The sequence below is a fragment of the Mytilus galloprovincialis genome, chromosome 2 (genome assembly GCF_965363235.1).
Source record: "Mytilus galloprovincialis chromosome 2, xbMytGall1.hap1.1, whole genome shotgun sequence".
Lineage (NCBI taxonomy): Eukaryota > Metazoa > Mollusca > Bivalvia > Mytilida > Mytilidae > Mytilus > Mytilus galloprovincialis.
The window spans coordinates 49,863,709-49,878,812 of record NC_134839.1 but is presented as its reverse complement, the minus strand read 5'-3'; the positions used below and the strand labels follow the sequence as shown (position 1 = coordinate 49,878,812).

At 31.6% G+C, this 15,104-nt stretch overlaps 2 long non-coding RNA genes across 2 annotated transcripts; both read left to right on the top strand.

Annotated features, from left to right (window-relative positions):
- Positions 1-891: 891 nt before the first annotated feature.
- LOC143062276 (uncharacterized) lies at positions 892-5,059 on the top strand. The gene is made up of 3 exons (XR_012974655.1): positions 892-1,235; positions 2,402-2,593; positions 4,206-5,059. It is a non-coding gene; the product is annotated as an uncharacterized LOC143062276 (long non-coding RNA).
- Positions 5,060-5,132: 73 nt separating this feature from the next.
- LOC143062275 (uncharacterized) lies at positions 5,133-12,737 on the top strand. The gene is made up of 4 exons (XR_012974654.1): positions 5,133-6,386; positions 7,045-7,148; positions 9,980-10,171; positions 11,650-12,737. It is a non-coding gene; the product is annotated as an uncharacterized LOC143062275 (long non-coding RNA).
- The last annotated feature ends 2,367 nt before the right edge of the window (positions 12,738-15,104 follow it).

The window sequence follows — 15,104 nt, the reverse complement described above, 5'->3', positions numbered from 1 at the left end:
AGTGGGCTGACATGAATTATCATTGATAGGGTCATATTTATAAATTAACTGTTTACAAAACTCTTGAATTTTTCAAATACTAAGGTTTTTCTACCTCAGGAATAGATAACCTTAGTTTTATACTGCAACTAGTTGTGTTTATTTCCTAAATATAGTAACATGCTATATTTTGTGCAATGTTAATTTCATCATGGAACACTTTTTCCATAGTTAGGGGTTCATTAAGGGATGCAAAATAAGTTTTAATTTGTGTTACAATTTCAATAGCTATGAATTTTTTTATTTAAGTTGCAGTATAAAAACAATATTAGGTCAATGTCAGAAAATATCATCTTTTTGTACTCGGCGCAAAACTGGGGAAAGGCTCTGTAGAACCTAGCCCTTCCCCAGTTTCTCAGCCTCATACAAAAGAGTTTATATTTTTCTGTCATTGAACTAATATTGTATATTTATTTGGCAAAACTTTTAGGAATTTTGGTCCTCAATGCTTTTCAACTTTGTACTTTATTTAGCCTTTTCACTCTTTTGGATCCGAGCGTCACTGATGAGTCTTTTGTAGACGAAACACGCGTCTGGCGTAAATACAAAATTTAATCCTGGTATCTATGATGAGTTTATTTACATTTTTTTTTTCAATCGTTCTTTATCAATTACATCGTCTGTTGAAACGTTTAAGATTTTTCCTCAACACAATGTTGTTTGTAAAAGGGAGATATAACGCAACTACTAACCGTGTATTGAAATAAGCCACGCCTACTAACCTAATATGGAATATACACGGTATCCACGCGGTTGCTTAACCAATCATAATCCTAGAAATGTACAGGAGGTAAGATAATATTTAATATGCATGCATTATGTAGATAAATACAAAGTTTGGACCTACAAACTACAGGTTTGACTAATCTTTTAGCATTTATAAGTTGCTAACATGGTCAAAAATACATCATATTTGTTTGATTGTCCCTTTGTTATCTTTCGTCCCTCTTTTTTAATTAAAGCGCTTAAACATGCTAATGGATCATATAAATAAGAAGCATCTCACAATTTTGTAACAAAGTTGATCACATTGTTAGTATAGATAAAATGGTAAAACTTTTATGTTATGCGGTAATTTTTTGTATATTTTAGACTTCATTAAGATATTGTTTGTTTCGAATGGAGAAGTTTTGGGTGATTGGTCAGATGAAGAATTTTGTACCAAAGGTCATTATGCTATTGGTTTCAAAATGAAGGTATGCTTTAATATATGGACGTTACCTTTTGATATGAAACTGTAGAACTAACGTCATAACTTGCATGGTACACAAGAAGTGACTAGCTGTTATTATGTTATATAACGTGGTATTGACACTCAAATACATAAACTACGGTCTTATATGTATCAATATATGATTATTCTATTGAGTCATTCATTTTTAAAAATTGATGTTGCATTTTCACCCCGGTTTTTAATTGAAAATAAAAGGTTTATATGTGTTCTCAAATTCAGGTACAAATGTATCTTTTCTCCTCATATTTCGATAGAAAGCGACTGTCTGCATCGCTGGCAATACGCCAAGTGTTAATCGACAATTTTTTCGTGGCTAAGAAAATGACGGGTTTTTTTTATTAAGTTTTATTACCATACGGCAAATGTACGTTTCAATACCAGTTTTTGTTCAATCAGAAATTATTTGTGTTCTCTACAGTGAATTACGTGGGTTTTTTTCACGTATGTACAATATATATATATATATATATATATATATATATTATTCTTGTTTATCATTTTAAAATTCAAATTTGAAAGAACGAAGGTATAATTTGATGAAAGATATGCGTGTATATTACTCATCACAGCAGGTAGCAAGTGTTCGAAACCAATTATTGGATATCAAAAATGATCAAATGCGTAGGTTCAGTTAACAAACGGAAGAAATCACAAACATGACTACAAACCAACAAAAGAAAGGTTTAATTTATTTTGTATTTGTACATGTATATTATTGGTCCAATGCAAGGTCGAGTTCACTATGCATATGTCTATTAATACCGTTGGGTATTCTTGATTAAACAAAAGTTTTGGATACACTAGATTTGAAAGTAAATAAAAACACGATCACGAAGTAAAATTAACAAAAGGTAAGTGTTGTTAACATATTCCAAGCTCAAAATTCCTAAGTCCACCAACACAAGCCAAACGAAAGGTTTCGAGCAAAAACGACCAGGAGCATAAATATTTTTTTTTTAATGTTAATCAGTACGTCAAATCAAGATATCGTATAACACAAGTTTGAAATTGATCTTTTCATCTTAAAGAGCCATATTTGGATGATTCTATAAATGTATAACCTTACTTTAATTTGAGAATATCATATATGCCATTATTTTTACTGCTAATGTTTTCTTTGACTGAAAGATTGAAGGGCATCATGACATAGATAATTCCTAACTGAATGATATAGAAATTATATGTGGCAGTAGAGGAAGTGATCGATGTGGTGATAAAGCAAGTTCTGGTCAACATGAATGGGGAGATTGGACTGGGGAAGCACTTTGTCCACAAAACACCTTTATGACCTCATTCTCTCTACAAGTACAGAAATACAATGTAAGTCGACTAGGTTTTAATCTGCAATGAATTTTTGTTCGTCACCTGAAGCTACCCAATGTCTTCTCAGATATCGTTATGAATAATTTACAAAATCTAAAACTATTTGATGTCTAAATGGATTCTTTGTAGTTAAAATACACACGAAATCATGGCAAAACAAACCATCATTAGCTTCATTTTACTTTCCAAATTTAATAAGTCCGTGTCAAAGACGTTTGCCTTTGCTCTTCGACATCGTACTTTATTGAGCCTTTTTACTCTTTTTTAGCGTTACCGATTAGTCTTATGTAGACTAAACGCGCGTCTGACACAATTTCAAAATTTCAATCCTATTATCTTTGATGAGTTTTTTCCATGTGATAACGATACTAAAATGTATGAAATATGCAATGTTCCTACACTTGCAATTCTTAGCTTGGCGACTTGTTTTATTTATATAAATATTTTTTGTTCATGTATATTCATGAAAAAATACTACTTATGTGTTCCGATTATTAGAAATGAGATCATGTGAACATATTTCTTATTTCTTATCATTCATTGTTTTAGCAGATTCATAGTTACGCAATAAATCAAGTTTATTTATTTACAAAATACTCCCCTATTTCATGACAAATGAACCTCCAATGAAGATCCAACACAATATCAGAAACCAATGAACTTTTAATGGCTATATTAGTTAGTGTTGGAGTTGACTGATAATTTAATGGATGTACAGGAAAGATGGTCACTCACCAAATATACATGCTATATTTTTCGTATTTACTACAATTTTTAAATGTTACACAATTATATTCTTTTTTAATATGACCAGTAGGTTAAATTTAAAGTCAGTCTTGATGGTTCTTAGAACGAAACAAAATTTTACAAACTAAAACGAAGAGACACAAACTAACGATTACTGTGGATTCGTTATTATTCGTTGGATACCAATTTTCGTGAGTTTCGTAGGTACAAGTATACTACGAATTCAAATGCTCAACGAATTAAAAATCGGTTATGGCTTTATGTACATATATTTGCAAAACCACGTCATCAAATATCCAATTAAGTTTTTCTCGATCCACGAAAATTGATACCCACAAAAATAAATGAATCCACAGTAAATCATCCCATTCTGTTCTCAATTGATTGAGTTATCTTACTAGTGAACCTCTTCACATGTGAAGCAGGATCTGCTTACCTTTCTGGAGCACCTGAGATAACACCCAGTTTTTAGTGTTGCTCAGTCTTTAGTTTTCTATGTTGTTTCTTGTGAACAAATTATTTGTCTGATTGTCTTTTTCATTTTTAGCATAGGCGTTGTCAGATTATTTTGATTTATGAGTTTGACTGTTCCTCTGGTATCTTTTGCGTCTCTTTTCAAACAGAAAAAAAAATATTTAAGGAATTTTATCAGTACTATCTGTCCATAGAGCCTTCTTCAGCCTTCTCCAGTTTATACGAAATTAAGGTTTTTACATCAATTTAAAATGTTCTATTGTTAATTATACCAAAAATTATCATAGAAGTGCTTCTGATGCTTTGAAATAAATGTGTTGGAAATGTTCATGCTTATATATAACTAGTGGTATGAAATCAAAACATTTTCTTTTCTTTTGTTTAACAGAACGAAAGTAGAGATAACACGGGCGCCAACCATGTCAAATTCAAATGCAGAAATTTCAAAGACAGCATGAATAATTTCGACCTGAGCTATCCGCCTGGGTATGGAACACATGGCTCTTACGGCGAGTGGAGTGAAGACTGTCCAGTAAACAGTGCCATATGTGGTATAAAAACCAAAATCCATTCATACCAAGGAGAAGAAGGGGACGATACCGCGCTTAATGGTGTTAAATTCTTTTGTTGTGAATAAAGCGCTACTGTCATTATAGAAATATGTACAATAATTACATATTTTAAATCTTTTGGAGTTTTGAAAAATTCAGAATGTTTAAAGATTGTTATGTTTTCAGATTAAAAGTTTGGTATATTTTCAAATTAAAAGATATCAAAACTTTTAAAATTTTACTTCAAAGGACAATAACTCCTAAAGGGATAAATTGAAAATTTTAATCTGTTGACTTATTAATAGAGTTTACTTTGCTGAACATTTTTGCTGTACAGTTTATCTTTATCGATTATAATATTTAATCAAGATAGTAACCAAAAACTACAAAATGTCCTTAAAATCACCAATTCAGAGGCAGCAACCAAACAACGGGATGTCTAATGTGTCTCAAACTGTTTACAAAGGACAGAATGAAGACGATACTGCACTTAATTATGTTAAATGCTCATGTTGTAAATTTCAACAATTTAGCACTTTCAGTTTATAAAAAATGAAATTCTGAAATTGAAAGATAACTTTTTGAAACAATCTTAACACATGATGAGTTACATTTTTGTTTTAGGTAGCACACTGCATATTGTATTCTTTCAAGTTTCTGTTTTTTGTTGTTTATGTTTACAGAAATACACTTATTTCATAATTTCAACATTGTCTATTGCAAATAAAAGATATCTACTATGAATGAAACGAACTCATTTTTTTTTGTGACGTCATTGAGTTATTTTCGTCAGACATTATTCTTGTGTATGCTTTATTTTCAAATTGAAGATAATATAAAATTTGCGAACAATTGTGAAAAAATTACTTTAAATGGCAATAACTCCTGAAGGGGTCAATTGACAATTTTAATCATGTTGACTTATTTATAGAGCTTACTTTGCTGCAAAATTAAAAGAAATTGTCATTTGTCATACCAAACGTGTGAAGGGTAATACAAATAGAATAGAAAATCAATCAATATAGATAAATTTTATTTATGGTCTGAAATTTTGCTGATGACCAACTGCATTATCTTTGCATATAATTAATGGCTTCAACAGATCTAATCACAGATGGAAACAATAAGCTTGGCATCCCATGTAATGCAGACTGCTTGGGTATTCCTTTTTTATTTTACAACTGCCAATCGGTATATTGAGGGAAAAAACAATAGAAAAAGTATAGTTTACGGTGTTCATGTATTGCGATCAGAACGTGAATGTTCCTAGATCCAATTTTTTTTAAATAAATGAAAAAATATTTGAAACAGAATGAAAAAGTCTGTCAAAATGGTTCAACAATATGATCGTAATAAGAATTCGCTTAAAACAGATGGCTATCAGCAGTTCACTGACATACAAAATTTAGAAAACACAGATTTCTGCGTCGAATGAATGGTATTATAGTTATTTAGAGTTCAAGAACACTTTATAGAACGTAGAACACATGTCATTATTATTAATACAGCTGACTTCCTCCTAGTATTAATACCACTTGTTTCAACCGCCCTTCCATCATGATTGACACGCCAGTCAATATCGACTCGTTAAAAGCGCGAACATTCATCTTATTAAAAACATATTTTAGTGAACTTCAAATGCAGTGGAATATTCTCTGATTTTAATCTTTTTTTATATTAATTTTCATTCTTCTCAAAAATGAAATTATATACAATCTTTTTGATATCAAAATTAATTTTACAAAACGCAAGTTTAACTGTTGGGAAGTATCAGAAAAGAGCGGAAAACTTTATAATAGAGAGCAATAAGAAAATACGGTTAGTGAATCTAACGTCAGTAGGGAGAATGTCGCAAAGCCAGTGTGCAAACGTCTGTTTGCAAAACAGTGACAACTGCTGTGAGATAACTTATGCTTCCTCGACTCGAGAATGTAAACTCGGACAGTCTGGTTGTTGTCATACGATTTTTGATGACATGTCTGGTTCAAACCTCCTACACACCAGCCGCAAATATGGCGGTAAGTTAAACCATTGCTAGTGTTGTTTTTCAATCGTCTAACTGTTTATGATACGAGAGGTTTAAAATATTCATACTCGTTCCCTGAATGAGATCATGGACGCTGCAATTTCAGTAAGCAGCCATCATTTTCGTATCAAACATTTCAAAATATTTTCAACAAAATTGAACATAAACTGAAAATTGCTTATTCTCTTATTTTTTAATTATTTTAGAGCTGCCTAGATCATAAGACCGTTTCCGTCTAAATTTTAATTTATCCGACTTAGTGTTGGCATTTATAATTGTAGTTTTCCTTTACATGAGTTACAAACCAAGTGTCAAAATTAGTTATGAGGCCGATATTTTTCGCTTAAATGTCCTCAAAATCGATATGTATGAAGCATTTCCAAATTTCCAAATGGTGAAAAAAGTGGTTTAGCTAGATTCCGGTTAGTTTAAAAAAATGGACCTACAAATTACATTTTTGACTCGTCTTTTAGCATTTGTAAGACAACAAGTTCAGAAATACATACCCTAATGCACGTGCGCTTAATCATGCGTAGTGGTCATATAAATAACTAGAATCTCACTATTTTGTAACACATTTTATCACATTGTAAGTAATAGCTAATAAAGTAAGACTCTTATGCTACGCGTTACATTTTTTTGTATTTTAGAATATACTAAGATCTTGTTTGTTTCGAATGGCGGAGTTTTGGGTGAATGGGCAGATGAAGAGTATTGTACAAAAGGTCATTACGCAATTGGTTACAAAATGAAGGTATGATTAGTATGATTAAGTATATGCATGTTAAGTCGGCTTCATATCTTGACTTACATCTAGAAATTGACAATGAGGGTCGGTTGAAAACAAAACTTTACGACAAAAGAGATGATTTCAGCTTTCCAATTGTGAACTTTCCATTTCTAAGTAGCAACATTCCAGCAGCACCTGCATACGGGGTATATATCTCCCAATTGATACGATATTCCCGTGCTTGCATTTCCTATCATGATTTTCTTGATAGAGGTTTGCTGCTCACAAGGAAGCTATTAAACCAAGAGTTCCAAATGGTGAAGTTGAAATCATCCCTTCGTAAATTTTACGGACGCCATCACGAGTTGGTTGACCGTTATGGAATAACCGTTTCACAAATGATATCGGATATGTTCCTTACGTCGTAACTACAATCCCCTTCCCTTTCATGAATATGACCTACCGAATTAGACTATTTACCGGATTTGTAATCACATAAGCAACACAACGGGTGCCACATGTGGAGCAGGATCTGCTTACCCTTCCGGAGCACCTGAGATCACCCCTAGTTTTTGGTGGGGTTCGTGTTGTTTATTCTTTAGTTTTCTATGTTGTGTCGTGTGTACTATTGTTTTTCTGTTTGTCTTTTTCATTTTTAGACATGGCGTTGTCAGTTTGTTTTGGATTTATGAGTTTGACTGTCCCTTTGGTATCTTTCGTCCCTCTTTTTTTTTACCCTTTAATAGCGAACTGTAGATTGTTTAATTAAAGTTATAAGTTGCATGGTACACAAGGGGTGACTTGCTGTTATATGTTATATAGCATGGTGTCGACACTCAAATACATAAACTTTCCGTCATTTATGTATCAGTTTGGAATATATAATATATTTGAATTTGATCTTGCGTGTTCATTCCGGTTGTTAATTGCAAATAAAAAATGTATATGTGTTCCCAAATTCTAATAGCGTTTCTTCTCATATTTCAATAGAAAACGACTATCTGCTTCGCCTACGTTACTAATTATATAAATCAACAATTCATTGAAAACGGGTTTTTCACAGATTCATTTACATGAAGTTGTGAACGTTTTTTTTTAAATCAATTAATGAATCGAGGTGAATAAATTTTTGCATCGATAATCAGGTTTGCCATCATATCCAATACACCCGCTACATTCGCATCATCCACAATCTAACCGATGAATCTCTTTATGTGCTAACAACGATAATCGGGGAAAAAACATGTATATCATATGTCTTTGTTTATTGTGAAATAACCATTTCTGTATATTTTTTCTCTCGACCTGAAAGAATTCATTTGGTATGTCTCATTGACAAGAATAATGCAAAGATATTATCTGACAAAATGAAAAAAGACTATGGAAATTTTAATGATTGCTCCTTTTGTGTCTAAAAAAACGGACTTTTTTTATTTGTATTACCCTACGGAACATGTACTTTTCAATTCAGAAAGTATTTGTGTTCTCTGTAGTGAATTACATGTTTTTTTCACGTTTGTACAAAAAATAAATAGATTTATTCCATATTGGTATTATTTCAGTAGGTTTCTCTATACGAATTGGATTTTGAATAAAATTTTCAATAAAACCGCATATTTACCTCATCAAAAGACAGTAATTGTATAATATTTTTTTGGGGTTTATAACTGAATAATTCAAATTATAAACGACGGTACCATTTGATGAAAGATATGGGCTTATAGTGATCATCACAGTTGGTAACAAGTGTTCGAAACTAATTATTGAATATCTAGATAGTTATCAAAGGTACCAGGATTATAATTTAATAGCCAAACGCCAGTTTCGTCTACATAAGACTCATCAGTAACGCTCAGTACAAAATAGTTATAAAGCCGAACAAGTACAAAGTTGAAAAGCATTGAGTACCCGAAATTTGAAAAAGGTGTGCCACATACGGCTAAGGTAATCTATTCCTGGGATAAGAAAATCCTTAGTTATTCGAAACATTTAAAGTTTTGTCAATAAGAAATTCATTAAAATGACCATATAATTGATATGCATGTCAACACCGAAGTGCTGACTACTAGATGATACCCTCGGGGACGAAACTTTCGCCAGCAATGGCATCTATCCAGTGGTGTAAACAGTTATCGAAGGTACCAGGATTAGATTTAAATACGCCTGACGTGAAACTATAAGCTGACAAGGTTTAAATGTGTTTGCGATATCTAAAGAAACCTGATGTCTCCTTAAATATTCTTATGAATAATTTACAAACCTAAAACTTAGATGTCTAAAATGATCAAAAGCGTAGGTTCTGTAAACAAACAGAAGAAATGGCCAATATGATTACATACAAACAAAAGGAAATTTTAGATTTTTTTTTAATTTTACATGTAAATTATTGATCCAATGCAAGTTCAAATTCACTAGGCATGTGACTATTAATACCCTTGGATATTCTTGATTAAACCAAATATTTAGACACGCTAGATTTGTAGTTAATAAAAACACAATCACTAAGTAAAATAAAGTAAAGGTACGTGTTGTCAACAAATTAGACGCTCATATTCATGAAGTCCATCAACACAGGCCAGAAGAAATATATCAAGCGAAATAGATCGGAAGCATCCATAAATGAATCTTAATTAGTACGTCAAATCAAGATATCATATAATACATGTTTGAAATTGTTTATTTCGTCTTAAATATGGATTAGCCACATATGGATGATAGAACAAACGTATGTAGCCTTACGTAAATTGAGATTATCATATATATATATATATATATATATATATATATATATATATATATATATATATATATATATATATATAATTTTAACTGCTTACTTTTTCTTTGACTTACAGATTGAAGGGCCGCATGAAACAGATAATACCGAATTGAACGCTATTGAAATAATATGTGGCAGTAGAGGAAGTGATCGCTGTGGTGATAAAGCAAGTTCTGGTCAGCAACAATGGGGAGATTGGACTTGGGAAGCACTTTGTCCAGCTAACACCTTTCTGACCTCTTTCTCTCTACAAGTACAGAAATACAGTGTAAGTAGACTAGGTTTAAATGTGTGTTCGACATCTTAAGATATCTGATGTCTTTTCAAATATTCTTATGAATAATTTACAAACCTAAAACTAAGATATCTAAAAGGATTTATTGTAGTTGAATTACACACGAAATCATTGCAAAACAACCAATCTTTTTCCTTAGCTTCATTTTCCAAATTGAATAAGTCCGTGTCAAGCATGTTTATGTTTGCTCTTCAACTCCATACTATATTTGGCATTTTTTTTTTTTAGCGTCTCTAATTAGTCTTTTGTAGACGAAACGCGCGTCAGGCGCAAATAAAAAATTTAATCCTGATATCTTGAGTTTATTCCATGTAGTAAAGCTAATAAAATATATCAAATATGGTATGTACCTACACTAAGTCATGTAATTATAAGCTTGGCGATGAGATATGATGTATATATATTTTTTTTTTGTTCTTGTATATCTTCAATAAAATATTACTTATATGTTCCGAAATTTAGAAATGATATCATAAGACAATATATCTTATCATTCGTTGCTATGTCAGATTTATAGTTACGCAAAATTTGAATCAAATTCATTTATTTACAAAATTCTTCGTTATTTCATTACAAATCAAATGGACTTCCAAAGAAGAGCCACCACATTTCAGAGATCAATAATTTTATTATCTGCTTATGTTGAAGTCGACTGACAATTTTTTGAATGAACAGGAGGGAAATATATTCACTCACCAAATATACATGCTTTATCTCCGTATTTACCACATTTTTTTTCTTTTTTACAATGTTATATTTAAAGTCAGTCTTGTTGCTTAAAAAAGAGGGCGAAAGATACCAGAGGGACAATCAAACTCATAAACCGAAAATAAACTGACAACACCATGGCTAAAAATTAAAAAAAGACAAAAAGACAAACAATAGTACACATAACACAACATAGAAAATTTAAGAATAAACAACACGAACCCCACCAAAAGTGGGGGTGATCTCAGGTGCTCAGGAAGGGTAAGCAGATTCTGCTCCATATATGACACCCGTCGTGTTGCTCAAGTTATAACAAATCCGGTAAATAGTCTAAATCGATATGTCACATTCATGAATGGGAAGGGGATTGTTGTTACGGCGTAAGGAACATGTCCGATATCATCTGTGAAACGGTTATTCCATAACGGTCAACCAACTCGTGATGGCTTTTTGTTGGTCCAAAGATCGAGATAAAATTTTACAAACGAAAACAAAGATACACCTACTAACAATTAAATCATCCCATACTGTTCCAAATTGATTGAGTTATTTTACTAGTGAACCTCTTCAAACAGAAATCAAATCATTATAGTACTAATCCAAACGATGTGATACTGACAAACTATTCTACCTTATTGATTTAACGAATAGTGACAGAAAAGTTCCATATACATAGTCTATTTAAAATCATACTCTTGCTAAGTGGATGAAATCAAAACAGCGTCTTTTATTTTGTTTGATAGGACGAAAGTAGGGATAACACAGGTGCCAACCATGTCAAATTCAAATGCAGAAATTTCAAAGACAGTGGGAGCGACTTCGACCTAAGCTATCCACCTGGGTATGGACCATATGGCTCTTACGGCGAGTGGAGTGATGCCTGTCCAGTGAACAGTGCCATATGTGGTATAAAAACCAAGATCCAATCATTCCAAGAATTTGAAGACGATACCGCACTTAATGATGTTAAATTCTTTTGTTGTGATTAAGCGCTACTGTCACTATAACAACATGTACCATAATTAAAGATTTGTAATCTTTTGTAGCTGTGACAAAATTCAGAATGTTTAAAGATTGCTGTATTTTAAAATTAAAAGATTGCTTTATTTTCAAATTAAAATATAACATAAAAATGTACGAACAATTGTGAAAAAGTTACTTTAAAGGGCAATAACTCCTAAAGGGGTCAATTGATAATTTTAATCATGTTGAATTATTTATAGAGCTTTCTTTGCTGTATATTTTTGCTTTGTACAGTCTATCACTATACATAATATTAATAATCAAGATACTAACCAAAAACTACATAATTTCCTTAACATCACAAATTCAGAGGCAACAACCAAACAACGGGTTCTCTAATTTGTCTCAAACTGTTTACAAAGGACAGGATGAAGACGATACCGTACTTAATGATGTTAAATTTTTCTGTTGTAAATTTCAACAATTTGGCACTTTCAGTTTATAAAAAATAAAATTCTGAAATTAAAAGATAACTTTTTGAAACAATCTTTACACCTGATGACTTACATTTTTGTTTTATGTAGCACAATGCATTTTGTATTTTTTAAAGTTTATGTTTGGTTTTTTATGTTAACAGAAATACACTTATCTCATAATTTCTACACTGTCTTTTGCACAAACGGTACATGTATACACTACCAATGAAACGCACTGTTTTTTTTTTTTTGTTTGTTAGTGACGACATTGAGTTATTTTCGTCAGAAATTATTCTTTTGTAGACGAATTGCGCGTCTGGCGTACCAAATTTTGGTCTTGGCATCTTTGATCAGTTATTTCTATTATTACACCTTTTTGACGTCTATTTCAGAATAACTAGTATGTTTTAGATGGTTGTGTTGTATGTCTGTAATGTATGATTTTACACAATTATGAATGTACAATTGATCACATTAAACTTTTGTTTGTGGTTCCCTAATTTGTTATAATAATTATAGACAACTCATACAATTGGAATCTTTATCTAGCTATAAAACAAGGTCCAACCCTTTATTTTTTTCGTTTCAGTATTTTGTTATACTTTTTTAAACCATATTTTAGAACCAATCACTCATATATAACTCTTTCGAGCTGTTCCGAAGGTCCTCTCTATTGAACCAACACTTCTTCTTATCAGATGAGTTGATTTCAATACTTAGTAATACTTATAATTCACAAAATTTATAAAGTAGCATTTTCATTTAGTACTATATCATATATGTCGAAATTCTTTAGAAATGGTTTTATTTAATTGATATTTTTGGTTTTCCGTACAAAACATCGATTTTGATCTGACATAAATTACAATAACTTCCCTTTTCACGAATGTGAACTACGAATTAGACTATTTACCGGATTTGTTATAACATAAGCAACACAACAGATGACACATGTGAAGCAGGATCTGAGAGCACCTGAGCACCTGAGAACCCCTCCCCCCCCCCCCCCCCCCCCCCCCGTTTTTGGTGGGGATCGTGTTGCTTAGTCTTCAGTTTTATTTGTTGTGTATTTTTTACTATTATTTATCTGTTTGTCTTTTTATTTTTAGCCATGGAGTTGTCAGTTCATTTTCAATCTATGATTTTGACTATCCCTCTGGTATCTTTCGTCCCTCTTTTAAAAGGTTAGCAATATTTTCAAAAAATCGAAGTGTTATTTTCGTGGTGCCTTTGAACATAGAACTTGACTGTCACAACACCAGAGAGACCTATGATTCCTAGTTGACATTCAAATTCAAAAGTCGAATATAAACATACAATTCCTTGTCAGAAAAAGACTGCATCAAACAAACGACAAACAACATTACACTAAACACAACATAAAGACTAAGTAATGCAAGCCATCCTAATACCGAGGCTGTTATAAGGTGTTCCGGATGGGTAACCAGATCCTGCTCAAAACTTGTAAGTACAAACCTAAATCGCATCTCAGCACACACCTGCGCTAAGGGATGCACAAAGTTAAAAAATATATCATTCCGATTGCGGTATGCATAAATACCGAGTACCACCATAAGTCATAAACCAAAAAGAACATAATAACACGAATACAAGTAACAGGTTAACTTAAGTAAAATAAATAGATTCAAAATTTCAGAACATAGAATTTTAAACTCGAGACCATCTTGTTTATTTGTGCCTGAATATTTGTCTATTTGGTCTTTCCGATAAAATATTTGGGGAAAAAGACGAGACCTTCCTTAACAAAACCTTCACTCATGGGGTGTTTTTTTTTTGGCTACCGTTGACATTTTATAAAGTATCAGCTACAAGCTCTGGCATATAGTATAAATGAGAAGTGTATACTCCATACACGGTTGCAGTTGGAATAGTGCTGCTATGGTGAGAAAAATATATAATTTCAAAATTGAAATTATCTCGTTTGTCATAGATTCTAGTATTGAGATGAACGCTGTCTACATATTTGAGGTAAATGTCTAGAAATGATAAAATATTGTTTACCGCAAAACAATATTCGGTACTGCTCGTGATTTTGCAAAAGGCAAAGTCATATTTATATAATAAGTGTATTTCTGTTAACATTCAGAAGAACACCAAAATAGTAACTTTAAAGAATACAAAATGCATTGTGCTACATAAACAAAAATGCAATTCATCATGTGTAAATATTGCTATTCTGTTCAGAGTTGTACAATTTATAAAAGTTATCTTTTAATTTTCGAATTTAACCATTTATCCTTTTAAGTACTTTGTTAATTGACCTAATCACTCTATTACACAAAAGAAGAATTCAACATTATTTAGGAGGCTCGCGGGTACAAAATTTTCATAAAAAAAAAATAAACATTTGTTTTTTCATTACAAATTTTATTTATTACACTATTAATTATTACTTTATGATATGGTACAAATATCAACCAAAAATTCGATTATGTTTGCCCCCCAGATGACTTTTGAAATGTTTATGTCAACATCATTGAAAAAGCTCCAAATTATCTCCCTTTGGTTCAAAAATGCCCTTTTTGGCATTAAAATTGAAATATCTTTTTCAACACATCGGTGACCTATATTTTTTATTATTGTTTTCAAATAAGCTACACATAAACAAAATAATTGTAAAATTTAAGCGATTTTTGTAATAAAGTTATTTTTTTTATTTCGATATTACCTCTATTTCTCCTATTAGTTCAACAGAAAAAAGTACATTTAAACAAATGTATGCTTCTTTCGAAGGCAAA